The 14,378-nt window shown below is 45.8% G+C and overlaps 2 protein-coding genes across 4 annotated transcripts in view; one reads left to right on the forward strand and one right to left on the reverse strand.

Moving 5' to 3' along the window:
• CDH23 (cadherin related 23) overlaps positions 1 to 14,378 on the reverse strand; it is a 1,135,250-nt gene that overhangs the window by 143,571 nt on the left and 977,301 nt on the right. The window lies entirely within an intron of this gene.
• VSIR (V-set immunoregulatory receptor) overlaps positions 9,596 to 14,378 on the forward strand; it is a 58,983-nt gene continuing 54,200 nt past the window's right edge. The window contains exon 1 of the mRNA XM_056530715.1: positions 9,596 to 9,720. The gene's annotated coding sequence lies outside the window, so the exon portion shown is untranslated. The remainder of the gene's footprint in view (positions 9,721 to 14,378) is intronic.

Genomic DNA, 14,378 nt, shown 5'->3' on the forward strand with positions numbered 1-14,378 from the left:
AAAAGCAGAGTCTTTAAAATGGATGTCCTTTTTACAGGTATACATCCTATTTGGCAAAACAGAAACGGAGACATAACTGATTTTTGTATCATAGAAATTATTCCGTTATAGAGCTCATCTCGATAACTATACAGAGTTACGGGGGTGTATAGATATCTAAACAAGCTCACAAATGGAGGTGAAATGAACCAATGGCTGGAATAACCAACATTGTGCAGCTATCGAACATTGCATGGACACAAGACACTCATATACATTCCCTTTTCTCTGAATCTGCCACTTTCATAGAAGGCAGTGAGTTACAATATTAAATTACTATGCAAAATATGGATACATTACATAAAAATCATTGTCGACATCCAGGTCTGCATCTATTGCCTCATAACCATTAGACCATGTTTTTATTAATCCGTGCCTACTCAGCAATGTTGTCCCTTCATTCTCAACATTGGTGGTAGTCCAGAGAGGCCGGTTGCCACCTATTATATAGTGATAATTTATCTTAAAAATTTGCCATGAATGTAGGAGATAGGAATATCCCTAATAATGTGTCCAAAATAAAATGTATTGTTGCCTAGGCTTTACAGTGCAGTTTTAAAGGGTTTAATGTTAGACATGCTGTTACGCCTAGCGCTCCGGGTCCCCGCTCCTCCCCGGAGCGCGTACGGCATCTCTCTCTCCGCAGCGCCCCGGTCGGTCCCGCTGACCGGGAGCGCTGCACTGTCATGGCCGTCGGGGATGCGATTCGCACAGCGGGACGCGCCCGCTTGCGAATCGCATCCCAGGTCACTTACCCGTTCCCGTCCCCTGCTGTCATGTGCTGGCGCGCGCGGCTCCGCTCTCTAGGGCGCGCGCGCGCCAGCTCCCTGAGACTTAAAGGGCCAGTGCACCAATGATTGGTGCCTGGCCCAATTAGCTTAATTGGCTTCCACCTGCTCCCTGGCTATATCTGATCTCCTCCCTTGCACTCCCTTGCCGGATCTTGTTGCCTTGTGCCAGTGAAAGCGTTTAGTGTGTCCAAAGCCTGTGTACCTGAACTTCTGCTATCCACCCTGACTACGAACCTTGCCGCCTGCCCCCGACCTTCTGCTACGTCCGACCTTGCTTCTGTCTACTCCCTTGTACCGTGCCTATCTTCAGCAGTCAGAGAGGTTGAGCCGTTGCTAGTGGATACGACCTGGTCACTACCGCCGCAGCAAGACCATCCCGCTTTGCGGCGGGCTCTGGTGAAAACCAGTAGTGACTTAGAACCGGTCCACTAGCACGGTCCTCGCCAATCCCTCTCTGGCACAGAGGATCCACCTCCTGCCAGCCGGCATCGTGACAGTAGATCCGGCCATGGATCCCGCTGAGGTTCCTCTGCCTTATATCTCTGATATCACCACGGTGGTCGCCCAGCAATCCCGACAGATCGCCCATCTAACCCACCAGCTGTCGGAAGTGTCCACCATGGTGCAGCAACTTCAGTCGCAACTTCTGCCTCTGCTACAGCAGCAACCATCTCCTCCGCCAGCTCCTGCACCCCTTCCGCAGCGAGTGGCCACTCCTAGCCTCCGCCTGTCCTTGCCGGACAAATTTAATGGGGACTCTAAGTTTTGCCGTGGCTTTCTTTCGCAATGTTCCCTGCACTTGGAGATGATGTCGGACCAGTTTCCTACTGAAAGGTCTAAGGTGGCTTTCGTAGTCAGCCTTCTGTCTGGAAAAGCCCTGTCATGGGCCACACCGCTCTGGGACCGCAATGACCCCGTCACTGCCTCTGTACACTCCTTCTTCTCGGAAATTCGAAGTGTCTTTGAGGAACCTGCCCGAGCCTCTTCTGCTGAGACTGCCCTGCTGAACCTGGTCCAGGGTAATTCTTCCGTTGGCGAGTACGCCATACAATTCCGTACTCTTGCTTCTGAACTATCCTGGAATAATGAGGCCCTCTGCGCGACCTTTAAAAAAGGCCTATCCAGCAACATTAAAGATGTTCTGGCCGCACGAGAAACTCCTGCTAACCTGCATGAACTCATTCATCTAGCCACTCGCATTGACATGCGTTTTTCTGAGAGGCATCAAGAGCTCCGCCAGGAAAAAGACTTAGATCTCTGGACACCTCTCCCACAGTCTCCATTGCAATCTGCGCCTAGGCCTCCCGCCGAGGAGGCCATGCAAGTGGATCGGTCTCGCCTGACCCTGGAAGAGAGGAATCGCCGTAGGGAAGAGAATCTTTGTCTGTACTGTGCCAGTACCGAACATTTTTTGGTGGATTGCCCTATCCGTCCTCCACGTCTGGGAAACGCACGCTCGCACCCAGCTCTCGTGGGTGTGGCTTCTCTTGATGCTAAGTCGGCTTCTCCACGTCTCACGGTGTCTGTACGGATTTCTCCTTCAGCCAGCTCTTCCCTCTCAGCCGTGGCCTGCCTGGACTCTGGTGCCTCTGGGAATTTTATTCGGGAGTCCTTGGTGAATAAATTCCGCATCCCGGTGACCCGTCTCGTCAAGCCACTCCACATTTCCGCGGTCAACGGAGCCAGGTTGGATTGCACCGTGCGTTACCGCACGGAGCCCCTCCTAATGTGCATCGGAACTCATCACGAAAAAATTGAGTTTTTGGTCCTCTCCAATTGCACTTCCGAAATTCTCCTTGGACTACCCTGGCTTCAACACCATTCCCCAACCCTGGATTGGTCCACAGGGGAGATCAAGAGCTGGGGTACCTCTTGCTTCAAGGACTGCCTTAAACCGGTTCCCAGTACTCCCTGCCGCGACCCTGTGGTTCCCCCTGTATCCGGTCTCCCTAAGGTCTTTATGGACTCTGCCTGCCATAAGAAGTGCCTCTCCCCCCCTCCCAGTCCAGTCAGGCAAGCCTCGGTGCCTCCTCATGGCCCTCGTCCTGGTGTCACACTGCCCCGTGCTAGGCCTCGCCCTCTGCCCTCCCTCCCCATTCCCACTCCTGCTGTACTGCCTGCCGTTGAGGAATCCCTCCATCCTTTCCCGGTGTCCTCATCCCAGGGGAGGCAGTTACCGGACAAAGAGAAGGGGAGACCTAAGGGGGGGGGTACTGTTACGCCTAGCGCTCCGGGTCCCCGCTCCTCCCCGGAGCGCGTACGGCGTCTCTCTCTCCGCAGCGCCCCGGTCGGTCCCGCTGACCGGGAGCGCTGCACTGTCATGGCCGTCGGGGATGCGATTCGCACAGCGGGACGCGCCCGCTCGCGAATCGCATCCCAGGTCACTTACCCGTTCCCGTCCCCTGCTGTCATGTGCTGGCGCGCGCGGCTCCGCTCTCTAGGGCGCGCGCGCGCCAGCTCCCTGAGACTTAAAGGGCCAGTGCACCAATGATTGGTGCCTGGCCCAATTAGCTTAATTGGCTTCCACCTGCTCCCTGGCTATATCTGATCTCCTCCCTTGCACTCCCTTGCCGGATCTTGTTGCCTTGTGCCAGTGAAAGCGTTTAGTGTGTCCAAAGCCTGTGTACCTGAACTTCTGCTATCCACCCTGACTACGAACCTTGCCGCCTGCCCCCGACCTTCTGCTACGTCCGACCTTGCTTCTGTCTACTCCCTTGTACCGCGCCTATCTTCAGCAGTCAGAGAGGTTGAGCCGTTGCTAGTGGATACGACCTGGTCACTACCGCCGCAGCAAGACCATCCCGCTTTGCGGCGGGCTCTGGTGAAAACCAGTAGTGACTTAGAACCGGTCCACTAGCACGGTCCTCGCCAATCCCTCTCTGGCACAGAGGATCCACCTCCTGCCAGCCGGCATCGTGACACATGCATGGTATATCCAATGGATTTGCCTTTGTAGGAAAGTGTCATTGGATTTTACCATATATAGTGCATGGCAACACATTATATATGGTAAAATCTTCTTCCTTACTATGTCTGGGAGACAATCCTTCCGGCAGCAATGGTGAAGATATGGTGGAACTTAAAAGGTGTCACCTGCCGACCCGTAGGTAGTCCCCTGGGCAGGAGCCATCCTCTTCCAGTCCTGCCTTCCTGGGATATAATCATGCCCTCTCAGCGTGATTGACAGTCCTCATAATAACTCACTAAGCAAACGGAGCAGATCAATGAAGCGGGCCGTGACAGAGCTGTCAATCATGCCGAGGGGGCATGATTACAGCCCAAGCAGCCAGAACTAGAAGAAGATGGCTCCCACCTAGGGAACTACTTAAGGACACAGTGGTGGACACCTTTCAAACTTCATATCTTCACCATCACTGCCGGGAATAGTAAGGAAGAAGATTTTACCATGTACAGTATAATGCATTGCCATGCATTATATATAGCAAAATCTGATGATAGCTCCCTTTGATCTCCTACCCCTTAGGACTTGAACCTATCTCCTGAACTGGATTGTCCATTCTGAAGATAGGGAAGTAGGACTTGCATCTATCAGACATTTATTGCATATCCTGTGAATACCACATAGATGCATATGATTTAAATAGCCCTTTAAGTTTGCACTGTTAGGCACAAGCAGCCATTCTGTAGCCATTTTCCTCTGGACATATTATTAGATCCAATTAAATCAACATGAAAACTGATGTTCAGAATCGTCAGAAAGAAAGGAAGAAGACAATGAATACAAAAAAAGTTGGATGGCAGTCATGGACACACCATTGGGATTCATAAAGACCTAAACTAAAGACAACACAGTGTTCAAAGGAAGAGATAAAACATATTTGTTTGAACTTAAAGCGTTAGCTACAATGTTCAGAGTGTCATCCCTGGCAAAGAAAAATTATTTAATTTTGTTCATTCTACTGTCAAAGGTGGTCTCCTAATGCCAATAAACAGTGAGGCAAAAAAAGTATTCAGTCAGCCACGAATTGTGCAAGCTCTCCCACTTAACCCCTTAAGGACCGAGGGTTTTTCCGTTTTTGCATTTTCGTTTTTTCCTCCTTGCCTTTAAAAAATCATAACTCTTTCAATTTTGCACCTAAAAATCCATATGATGGCATATTTTTTGCGCCACCAATTCTACTTTGTAATGACGTCCGTCATTTTGCCCAAAAATCTACTGCGAAATGGAAAAAAAAATCATTGTGAGACAAAATTGAAAAAAAAAAACGCTGTTTTGTAAATTTTGAGGACTTCTGTTTCTACGTAGTACATTTTTCGGTAAAAATGACACCTTATCTTTATTCTGTAAGTCCATAGGATTAAAATGATACCCTACTTATATAGGTTTGATTTTGTCGACTTCTGGAAAAAATCATAACTACATGCAGGAAAATTAATACGTTTAAAATTGTTATCTTCTGACCCTTATAACTTTTTTTATTTTTGTGCATATGGGGCCATATGAGGGCTAATTTTTTGCGCCGTGATCTGAAGTTTTTAGTGCTACTATTTTTGCATTGATAGGACTTTATTCTTTTTTTCATGATATAAAAAGTGACCAAAAATGCACATTTTTGGACTTTGGAATTTTTTTGCGCGTACGCCATTGACCGTGCGGTTTCATTAACAATATATTTTTATAATTCGGACATTTCCGCACGCGGCGATATCATATATGTTTATTTTTATTTACACAGTTTTTTTTTTATGGGAAAAGGGGGGTGATTCAAACTTTTAATAGGGAAGGGGTTAAATGATCTTTATTCACTTTTTTTTTTCACTTTTTTTGGCAGTGTTATAGCTCCCATAGGGACCTATAACACTGCACACACTGATCTTTTACATTGATCACTGATTTCTCATAGGAAACCAGTGATCGATGATTCTGCCGCTTGACTGCTCATGCCTGGATATCAGGCACTGAGCAGACATTCAGCGATCGGACTGCGAGGAGGCAGGTAGGGACCCTCCTGCTGTCCTGTAAGCTGTTCGGGATGCCGCGATTTCGCCGCGGCTATCCCGAACAGCCCACTGAGCTAACCAGCATACTTTCACTTTCACTTTAGACGCGTCAATGCCACGATCAATGCCGCGCGCTATTAGCCACGGATCCCGGCCACGCGGTGGCCCCGCGTTATAGATTGGGAGCGGACACATGACGTTCCAGTACGTCATGTGTCCTTAAGGGGTTAAAAAGATGAGAGAGGCATGTGTGGTGTCCCGGTACCGTACGTTGTACCGTTCCTTGTGTGGTAAGTCCCCAAAGTCAGAGTTCCTGCGTACCGGTAGGGTCTTCCTAGTGGGATAGCCCCTGGTCACCTCTTCCTTCTTTAATTTTATGTGTTTGGTGTATATAATTTGTATATAATTTATATATATGTATAGTACTTCCAGGACCTTAGGTCACATGACTACTAAGCCTACTGTTAGGTTAAGCTTAAGGACCTTCCAGGTCACATGAGTGGGTCACATGATGTACCACAATGCTTTGTGAAAGGACTGACAGATGGTAGGAACCAATAAGCTATGAGTCTGCCACTTGCCATATAAGGGCGCTGTTACCCAATCCTCGCTCTCTTGTCCGGCTCTTTCCCTTGGGATATGACAGCGAGCGGAGCTCTGTGCAAAGCTACCAAACAAATCTAGGCCTGAAGCCTGCTCACTTCAGCCGAATACCAAACCGTGAGTTCAACTAAACTTAATCCTAAATCTACGTGACTACTGAGCCTAAAACCAAACCCTAAATTCAGTGGAACAGCGTAAAGCAAGCCTCAGAGCTTATTCCCTACACGGTCCCAACCAACTGTGAGGAACTTAAAGTCCTGTCCTTTGTAAAGACTGTTACTACTGTTAACCTGCATAAACGTTGCAGTAAAGTTATTTCCAGTTTACTAAATCTCCGCTTGTGGACAAACCTTTATTCCTCCCTATTGTTCCTGGAACGGGTGGCAGTAGGATATATAAATATAGAGGAAGAACCCGCACCCTGGCGTCACAACAGTTAAGGGTTAATCCAACACCCTTTCATCACTGCACAGCTACACTCTTCCTACCCTACATCCCCACAAGCTCACCACACCTGTAATTTTAATCATAGGTTTACTTCAACTATGAGCAATATAATGAGAAAAAAATAATAAATATATATATATAATCTCACATTGCCGAATTTTTAAAGAATGTATTTGCATACATTTAATCTCAGTACTTTATTATATACCCTTTGTTGGCAATGACAGAGGCCAAACGTTTTCTGTAAGTCTTCACGAGGTTTTCACACACTGTTGCTGGTATTTTGGCCCATTCCTCCATGTAGATCTCCTCTAGAGCAGTGATGTTTAGGAGCTGTCGCTGAGCAACAAGGACTTTCAACTCCCTCCAAAGGTTTTGTATAGGGTTGAGACCTGGAGACTGGCTAGGCCACTACAGGACCTTGAAATGCTTCTTACGAAGCCACTCCTTCGTTGAAGGGATATTTGGTATCATTGGGGGAGATTTATCAAAACCTGTGCAAAGGAAAAGTTGCCCAGTTGCCCATAGCAATCAATCAGATCGCTTCTTTCATTTTAACAAGGCCTCTGCAAAATGAAAGAAGCGAGATGATTGGTTGCTATGGGCAACTGGGCAACTTTTCCTTTGCACAGGTTTTGATAAATCTCCCCCAATGTCATCCTGAAAGACCCAGCCACGTTTCATCTTCAATGCCCTTGCTGATGGAAGGAGGTTTTCACTCAAAATCTCACAATACATGGCCCCATTCATTCTTTCATTTACAGGGATCAGTCGTCCTGGTCCCTTAGCAGAAAAAAAGCCCCAAAGCATGACATTTCCAACCCCATGCTTCACAGTAGGTATGGTGTTCTTTGGATGCAACTCAGCATTCTTTCTCCTCCAAAAACAACAAGTTGAGTTTTTACCAAAAAGTTCTACTTTGGTTGCATCTGACCATATGACATTCTCCCAATACTCTTCTGGACCATCCAAATGCTCTCTGGAAAACTTCAGACAGGCCCGGACATGTACTGGCTTAAGCAGGGGGACACATCTGGCATGATTTCAGTCCCTGGTGGGATAGTGTGTTACTGATGGTAGCCTTTGTTACTTTGGTCCCAACTCTCTGCAGGTCATTCACTAGATGACTTGATCATTTTGACACCACAGGGTGAGATCCTGCATGGAGCCCCAGAATGAGGAAGATTATCAGTGATATTTTATGTCCTCCATTTTCTAACAATTGCTCCCACAGTTGATTTCTTCACACCAAGCTGCTTGCCTATTGCAGATTCAGTCTTCCCAGCCTGCTGCAGGTCTACAATTTTGTTTCTGGTGTCCTTCGGGCTTGGGCTCATTTTGAGTTAAGTAGTCAATTAGGTGGTCCTACTTAGTGATTGACAACCATTTGTGTATAAATGTACATATAAAGGGCTGTCAAACCCTAAGTGTGACTGCCCACTTAACTTTACTTAGCCCTGAATAAGCAGGGATTTACACACTGACAAGTTATTTTGTCATTAGAGGAATAGTGGTCCAGATTTACAAATATGAGGGTAAATTTATTAAAGCCTAGTATAGAATAAGAGTGGTGCAGTTGTCCATAGCAACAGATTACTGCTTTCATTTTTCAACTCCATCTGCTCTATAACATGATGCCTGTATATTGGATTGCATTTTTAATGTGACAGGTTCCCTTTAAATGGGTACACCGGTGATCCAGCTTTCTGAACATTTTGTTCAGAATGCTCGCAGCATGAGGCCGTGATCGTGACATCACAGCCACACCCCTTTGTGATGTCACTCCACATCCCCTCCATTCATGTCTATGGGAGGGTGCGTGTCATCCGACAGGCCCCCTCCCATAGACATGAATGGAGGGGGCATGGCATGACACCACGAAGGGGCGTGGCTGTGATGTCACGACCACTGCAACAGGAACCCGGCAGAACCCTAGAACATTGGGTGCTGCAGGGGATCGCGGGGGGCCCCAGCAGCGGGACCCCCACGATCCGACATCTTATCCCCTAACCTTTGGATAGGGGATAAGATGTCTAGCAGCAGAGCACCCCTTTAAAGGTCTGGTTCATTCATCCCAGGACTGGCTGCATAAAGCACTGTTGTGATGAACAGTTACTCACAATTCAATAGATTTTTCAAAATGATTAGATTTAATGAAGCTACGATAAAGAAAACATGCTTCTGCCTTTATGAGCACGCAGTGAACCTTGTAGATGCAGCAGAACAGTGTACTGATATTCATCTAAAGAGTTTAATTATTGACCTACCCTATGAACATAGCACAGATTACTTTAATTCACTGTGTTATCTTAATGTTCTGGTTGCCTATCCTTTATCCTCAATAACAGATCAACCATTGTGATTGGGAATATTTTCATCAATTGAGGATCAACAAATTCTAATAATAACACCGTTTAATGAATTTACCTATAATAATTCAAATAACATCATATAGTTGTATCAAACACATGCTGTGTCTCCACTTAGACTGCATGTAGTAGTAAATCTGTGTGTGGGTGGCATACATTCAGGAGTGCGGAGATAGAATAATATGTTTTCAGGTGTCCTTTTTGCCGGAGAGCTCCTTTCAAATGCAACTAAATGAACTTAATTAACACAATGCAATTAAAGTTGGAGATTTCCATGTCCCAGGTGGCATATTAACACCAGACATTACAGCCTAGACAAATCAGGAGCGTCTGGACAGGGCTGTATTCTTCACCCATTGAGAGGCCAATGATAGGAAAAGCTCCAAAATATCCTCCAGCAGCAGTTTAGAAGCTTCTCTGCATGGTTACCGATATTCAGTGCCGAATCATTTTTTTACGTCTGGCGTCTATTCACATTGGCAGGTGAGGTTGTTTGGGATGCATATAAGGTATGTAGTCAATGAAAGTTGTGGATCTTGTAAAAGCTACTTTGTTAGTAAATATGTAAATGTCTGTCTAAGAAAGACATTTTATTAAACAAAAAAGGACCAGCTCTTCTAATATATTGCGGTCCTCAAACAGCAGAAAGCTTCATTCTTGTTCCAGGCTTTTACCAGGGCATAAAGAGCCTCTTCATATTAAGGCACAAAGGCTAAATGTTCTTCTTTTTAAAATATCATTAAAAGTGACAGTCAGTACTAGGACATTTTACTGAGATCTAATGTTACAATTCCTGCACTACATGAAGGCTTCAAATGCAGATGCAGTTTTAAGTCAAAAGTTTGGCTCTGCATATACTCGTTAATGTAAGGGTCCATTCACACGGCAGAATTTCAGCTTCGGAATTCGGCCTCAAATTAAAGCCCATAGGCCGGCATTTATCAATCAGTTTACACTTTATTTTTTTCAGTTTATATTTGGCGATATTTTGGTGCAAGTGTCCTTTATTTGCGCTTTTTATTTTTTTTCATCTTTTGGTTACACGTTTCTGCTGATTTTGAGTTGCAATCCACTGATTTTGGCAATACACATGATATGGAAGGGTTTTATGAACTGCACCTTTTTGTGAAAAAGCACAAAAAAAGGTGCAAAACCACCAAAAAGGCACAAAACCACCAAAAACCTACACCATCCCAAACTTAGCTTAGCTTTATGGCAGGGGTCTCAAATTCAAATTATCTGGGGGCCACTGGAGGTAGAGGCTGGGCCACATGCGCCTCTTACATATAATGCCCCCATCATGCGCCCCTCACATATAATGCCCCCAGACAGGCCCCCAGATGAATATGATCCCCATCAGGTAGGAGTCCCAAGTATGTATAGAGGCCCCAGATGGATATGATCCCCATTATCGATGGGGGTAATATCTATATTGGGGCCTGTCTACCTACTGGGGAGCCCTACTTGATGATCAGGTAGGGGTTCCAAATAGGTGTACAGGCCCCCACATAGATATTACCCCCGGCAGGTAGGGCTCCTATTTAAACAATTATGCCCCTGTAGAAGATAGGCAATAAATTAAGCAAGTTAAGTTTCACAGCTACAGTACTTACATCTCCCTGCTGCAGCCTAAAACGAGCCTTCTTTGCGGGGATGCGCGCGTTAGGTGACATCATTACATGCGCCGTGCAGGATGTCACCGTCCCGGTGTCCTGCCATGTGGATGTGATGATGTCACCAATCACACGCATCCCTCCAGGAAGGCTCATTATAGGCTGCAGCAGGGAGATATAGGTACAGTAGCAGTGTGTGCCGACCTGTGTAAAGTCTTCCGGCATTTAGCGCTGCTTTCCCGAAGCAGGGCTCAATGCCTGAAAAAATTACCTGCCCAGCGCCAGGACAGCAACATTTCATACCGGGCTGGGAGTTTGAGACCCCTGCTTTATGGTGTATGTGAAGAGTGAAATTTAAAAAAATGTGACCTGCACAAAATGCATCAAATGCTCTGCGGCCATTTAATACATTTGGTGCTCCTACACATTATCTGCACACACAAAAAGGTGTAGAAAAATGCTTCACTTACACTAAAATGATAAATGCCCCCCATTAACTTTTATGGGATTCCGCACTCCCATTCACACTTCTGAATTCCCGCTTGCAGAAATTCAGAAGTGTGAATGGAAGTGAGGAATCCCATAAAAGTCTATGGGCTTTAATTTGAGGCGGAATTCTGCAAGCGGAAATTCTGTTGTGTGAATAGATCCTAAAGGGCAAGCCTGATAGCTGTAGGGAAATACATGCAGCTTTTGTGTGAAAAATATTGTTGTGTTGAAAAAATATTTCTAAATACAAGTTTTCTTTAAAGCGGTTCTTCAGGATTCAACAAAAACAAACAAAACATAGCTAATTCCTTCCAAAAATAGTGCCTTCATTGTCCCCAGTTTGTGTATGGCACTGCAGCTCAGTCCTATTGAACTGGATGGAGCTGAGTTGTAATACTACGCACAACCTGGGGACAAGGGGTGGTGCTGTCTTTGTCCTCAGTTTGTGTGTGGTGTTGCAGCTCTGTTCCATTAAAGGGGTACTCCAGTGAAAAACAGTTTATTTTTTATTTTTTTGTTTTTAAATCAACTGGTGCCAGAAAGTTAAACAGATTTGTAAATTAATTCTATATAAAAATCCTTCCAGTACTTCTCAGCTGCTGTATGCTATACAGGAAGTTCTTTCCTTTTTGAATTTATTTTCTATCTGACCACAGTGCTCTCTGCTGACACCTCTGTCTGTCTCAGGAACTGTCAAGAGCAGAAGCAAATCCCCAAAGAAAACTTCTCCTGCTCTTGACAGTCCATGCGACAGACAGAGGTGTCAGCAGTGAGCACTGTGGTCAGACAGAAAAGAAATTCTAAAAGAAAAGAACTTCCTCTGCAGTATACAGCAGCTGATAAGTACTGGAAGGATTAAGATTTTTAAATAGTAGTCATTTACAAATCTGTTTAACGTTCTGGCACCTGTTGATTTAAAAAATAATAATAATAATAATAATTCACCGAAGTACCCCTTCAAACTTGGTGCAGCTGAGTTGTAGTACCACACACAACCTGGGGACAAGGGGTGGCCCTGTTTTTTGTTTTGTGTGTGGTATTTCAGCTTAGTTCCATTGTACTGAATATTTCCTGCTGTGCATCTGCTACAAGCAGGCACTGTACCTAAAGCGGAAAATTTTCTTCTAGAGCAGGGAGGGCTATCCAGCCGCAGCAGGGGGCTCACTCTTGTGGCTGCCGTAACATGCCTGATTCACAATATCTTGTTCTTGTTGCTGAAGAGCATCCATTTGAAAGCGTACTCTGCTGCTCAGAGTTTGGAACAAACTGTTCTGAACGCTGGAGCAGGTGTCGGGAGCTCGTGACATCATAGCCCCACCTCCTCAGGACATCATGCCCCGCCCCCTCAATGCAAGTCTATGGAAGGGGGCGTGACAGCGTCTCGCCCCCTCCTGTAGACTTGCATTGAGGGGGCAGGGTGTGACATCATGAAGGGGCTGGGCTATGATGTCATGAGCTCCCAGTTTGTTCCAAACGCTGAGCAGCGGAGTACGCCTTTAATAAAGTTTTATGCTAAGTTCATACTTATGTTTTCAATATCAATCGGAATACATATATGCTAAAATAACCTCTGAAAAGGACATTGCCATGAGAGGCATAGTGGGGCAGGTTTTTCAAATATGGGGGAGATTGTATACCCCCCCCCCATTGGTCTAATTGTGGGACTGTGTAATATGGGACTAAACAAATCTGTCTGCACCACTTTGATAACTCTTTTGGATTTTGAACCTAGTATTCTGGTTTCTGCTATATCATTGGACCATTTTATGGCTCAAAACAGAAGGATGAAAAACTTCTGGAAAAAAAAAATGTTTCATATAATGCAAAAATGACAAACTTTCCACATGCCAGAAAAACACCTGAAAGTTTTAGACATATAGGGGGAACATTTATCAAAACCTGTGTAGAGGAAGAGTGGTGCAGTTACCCATAGCAACCAATCAGATTGCTTTTTTCATTTTTCACAGGCCTCTTTAAAAATGAAAGAAGCGAGCTGATTGGTTGCTATGGGCAACTGCACCACTCTTCCTCTGCCCAGGTTTTGATAAATCTCCCCCATCAAACAGCCTTTTTTTTTTCGGCTTAAAAAAGACACCAGAATTGTGCGCCAGAACTGTGGTGCAATTTTGGCTCCTGGTATTACGTCTTCGGGTAGGGTCATGCTTAGCATTTATACGCAGCATGTTTAAAGCTGTACAAAATCCCTGCTGCGTATTCTCCTATGAGCAGACACACAGGGCTTCCCAGTAGCAGCCCTGTGTAAGCAGTGAGATTCGGAGGCCGGCCCGTATGTCAGGTCAGTGTGCTCAGCCAGCCTCCAAACCTCACTGCACACACAGGGCTGCAGATGGGTTGCCCTGAGTTTTTGCTAATAGATATAATGCAGCATATTTCCCACTGTGCAGCGGATTTTGTGCAAAGTGAAACACGCTGCATATACGGTATATGTGACCCTACCATTAAGAGATATTCACTTTTTGCCATGCCAATTTTTACCAAAGTCACGCCTCCTTGTGGGGCTGGAAAGTGTCTAACAGACAAAAATGTGATGCATGGCTAGGGTTGCTGCCTTTCTTGCAAAAAAATACCAGCCATGCTAATTTGCATAATTCATTATATATGCATAACATCACAGGATACATTTATGCGGGGGGGGGGGGGGGGGGGGGGAATGTTGTCCTATACTGACCCCTATAACCTTTTTTTATTTCTCCTTATGCAGGGCTGTATGGGAGGGAGCTCATTTTTTGCGCCCCGATCTGTAGATTTTAACAGTACCATTTTTGTTTTGATGTGACTTTTTGATAGCTTTTTATTAAATTCCAGAGTTAGGGTGAGTTACTAACTATGGGTGCGTTCACACTACGGAATCTCCGCTCTCTGAATTCCGCGAGCGGAGGTTCCGCCTGGCGGCCGCCGCCGAGGGTACAGGGCGCTAGGGCTGCGGGGCACTGAGCCGTCACCATTGACGGCTATGCAGTGCTCGCGGAATCCGCGCAAAGAATGAACATGTTCTTTCTTTGCGCGGAACAATTTCAGCGGCGGAATTGTCCGCCGCGGATATT

This window comes from Hyla sarda, chromosome 7 (genome assembly GCF_029499605.1).
Source record: "Hyla sarda isolate aHylSar1 chromosome 7, aHylSar1.hap1, whole genome shotgun sequence".
NCBI lineage: Eukaryota > Metazoa > Chordata > Amphibia > Anura > Hylidae > Hyla > Hyla sarda.